Source organism: Herpailurus yagouaroundi, unplaced genomic scaffold (assembly GCF_014898765.1).
Source record: "Herpailurus yagouaroundi ecotype Mexico unplaced genomic scaffold, PumYag 186, whole genome shotgun sequence".
Taxonomy (NCBI): domain Eukaryota; kingdom Metazoa; phylum Chordata; class Mammalia; order Carnivora; family Felidae; genus Herpailurus; species Herpailurus yagouaroundi.
Window position 1 is genome coordinate 48,380,469 of NW_024412417.1, and position 3,018 is coordinate 48,383,486.

A 3,018-nucleotide genomic window follows, 5' to 3' on the forward strand; every position below is an offset into this window, starting at 1 on the left:
CCCCCCCCCCAGCAGCTCGAAGGCCTGAGGTTCTGCCTCCCGTCCCCGCGGGGCTCCAGGTGCCAGGAGGAAGGGGCTGCCATGGGACGGGGTTGTCTCCCAGGGGAGCCCAACAGGGCACAGCCCCTCTTATCTCCTCCTTGATTGGCAGCAAGTGTGTGTTAAAATAAGAAGGGGAGAAGACGTGACAAGAGTCACCCTTTGTGTCACCGGTGCGTGTGTCTCTGTGAGAGAAGAGCCCAGAGTCTGGGGGAACCTGAGATCCAGGGGCCCACACCCCTGTCCCAGCTGCCCCCCCCCCCCACTGAGCTGGAGGAGAAGGTGGCAGGCCCAGGCAGAGGCCCCCGCGGTCCCCTGGAGGGACGGGCACACCCTAGGCTTTTGTCAGTCACCAAAAGCCCAACTCCAACTGCCTACAGAAGGGAGCACATCTTTCCTGAGCTGGCCGGGCCAGGCCGAGGAGCAAACACACACGTTCTCCGTCCATCCCAGGCTGCCTGACGCCCACCTGCCTTCCTCCTTCCAAGCACATTGAAAGGCACACTGCCCAAAAGTCACAGCATGTCGTGCTCAAGCACCCCCCCTGCCCCCCGCCGCAAAGCGGCCATGTGGCGTTCCAGCCGCTCACACGACCCTGCTCCCAAAGCCGTGCTCCCCGCCATCGAGTGGCCTGCTCCTCCTGTCCGGCGAGCGGTGGACCGGAGCCGGGCGGGCGGCACTGAAGTCTCGGCACGGGGCGGGGGCCACGGCACAGCCTACATCCTGTCTGACAGAAGCAGCCAGGACCCGTGTGCCCGGGACAGCCGGTGCCTCACGGGGACCGTCGCCTTGACCTGACACCGTGAGCCGAAGATGCCCCTTCTGGTGGCCGCTCGCAAGCCGACGACTCCAGCACGTGGCTCGCCCGGTAGGTGAGCAGCTCCCAGAACCTCTTTGCCAGCCTCAGGCCTCACTTCCAGTACCATCCCCCCCTGAGAGCTGGGTGGGGCCGGCCCACTGCAGCCTGTCATTCCAGGGCCACCACCAGCCGGAACTTTTTCCGGCCGTCCAGACAGCCCACCGCCCCGGCCCAACCTCGGACGACTTGAAAGAGACACAGGGGCGGGAGGCACAGTCACTTGCCCGGGCCTGGGCCGAGTTTATCACACCTTTCCTGAGCCGGGGAGGCCTCTGCGTCCCCCACCCGACTCCATCTGGGGCCACGACTAGCAAAGCCCATTCCTTCAGGCTGCAGGTGACAGAATCTCTCAGAGAAGGCAGTTCGGGCAGAAAAGGAGGTTGGCAGCTCCCGTGCATGAGACGCCAGGCAAGTGAGCCTTCAGGACCGGCTCGATCCGGTCCACCGGAGAGGGCCACGCTGTTTCCTCCCACTCTGGTGGCCATCATCTCTGCCGTTTGGCTGCCTTCTCAGGCTCTGTGAGGCACGGGTGATGGCCCTCGGCGCACCTTGTCACGACGGGAAGAAAGGAACCTACTTGCCTCGACCACAAATTCTAGAAACGGTCACACTGACTGCCACTGGGACCCCTGCTGTTCGGGGCTGAAGTGTGTCTCCAAGAAAGATGTGGAAATCCTAACCCGGCACCTGTCAATCTGGCCTTACTTGGAAGTGGGGTGTTTGCAGGTGACGTGACCAAGTTAAGATGAGGTCATTAGGGTCCCTAATCCCGTGTGACTGGTGCCCCACAAGAGAACATGTGAACACGACACGTGAAGGCAGAGACACAGGCAGGGAGGATGCAGTGTGGTGACAGACGCGGAGGCGAAGCGATGCGTCCCCGGGCCAAGGGTTGGCGGCAAGGCGCCAGCACCCGGAGACGCGGGCAGAGCCCAGCACACAGGCCGCAGCACCTGCGTTTTGGTCTTCGGCCTCCAGAACCGGGAGGGGACATGTTCTAATCCCAAGGCTCCCGGTTTGTGGCCCTCCGTCACAGCCGCCCCGGGAGACGGACACACGTGCGCACCTGAGACGCGATCATGGTGGCCCGGCCTCCGTGCCACGCTGGAGCTGGGATGAGGTCATGCAGCCCGAAGGCGGAGAGGGTGCGGCTCCGGGAGAAAAACCCGAGGTGTGCTGACCAGGGAGGGCGGGGAGGGTGCCGCCGGGGCTGGGGCACACGGCCGAGACTTGGGCCTCGTCGGGCGGGCCTGGGGCTGCAGGTGGGCCGTGACCTCCAGGGCTGGCCGCTGGGCAGGGGTGACCCCATCTCAGCCGAGGCCAAAAGAGGGCCACTGTGATGGCGGCTCAGACGCAGGATCCCTTCCCGGGCTCCTGCCCGCCTTAGACCGCGTCCCGGAGAAAGCGGGAGCTGGCAGCTGTGCCCGAGGCTGGGGGGCGCAGGGTTGGGGCCGGCGGGGGGGGGGGGGGGGGGCCCGCCGCGCTCGGGCGGGGGGGGGGGGCCCCACACAGGAAGATGTGAGAGGAGTAGCGGCCGCAGACTCCACACTTGTGCTCTGAGGCTCTACTGGCTGGAGGAGGCTTCATGCGGCTCCAGAGAGCAGAGGGCAGCACGAGGAAGACGCTCTGATCCCCTGACCCGCGGCCGAGAAAATCCGTCAGCAAGGGAGCCGATGCGCTTCCTCGTTGCCCTGAACCAGGCCTTCGTGGGCCAGCAGGGCTCGGCCCCCCCCACACGTGCTCACGGCCTTCGCACACGCCGTTCCCTGTTCTCCGTTGTCCGTCCATCTCCACCTTCTGGATTGGGAGGTGTCTGAACAGAGCTTCCGCACTATCACCTGGTCCAGAGGACCAGCATGGAGCTCCGTGGTCCCAGACCACAGGGGACCTGTGGGCCTTGCTGGGACCGAGGGCGGGAGCGCGCTGCCCCGAGGCAGGGTGTAATGTGCATTCCGACCCATCCCAGTGGACGCAGACCACCCGGGCTTCTCTTCCTCCAAGCGTTCCAGGGCTCAGAGGGAGACTCGCCCACGCAGGATTCTGCAGGAGACGACCTCAAACCAAGGAGCCACCTGATGGCAAAGGAGGCGACGCAGCGGGCGGGAGACGTGGGACCCTGT

General features: G+C 65.5%; 1 long non-coding RNA gene across 1 annotated transcript; it reads left to right on the forward strand.

Annotated features, from left to right (window-relative positions):
* Window positions 1-15: 15 nt before the first annotated feature.
* Window positions 16-1,577, forward strand: LOC121043126 (uncharacterized). Its single transcript, XR_005796698.1, has 2 exons — window positions 16-911; window positions 1,228-1,577. It is a non-coding gene; the product is annotated as an uncharacterized LOC121043126 (long non-coding RNA).
* The last annotated feature ends 1,441 nt before the right edge of the window (window positions 1,578-3,018 follow it).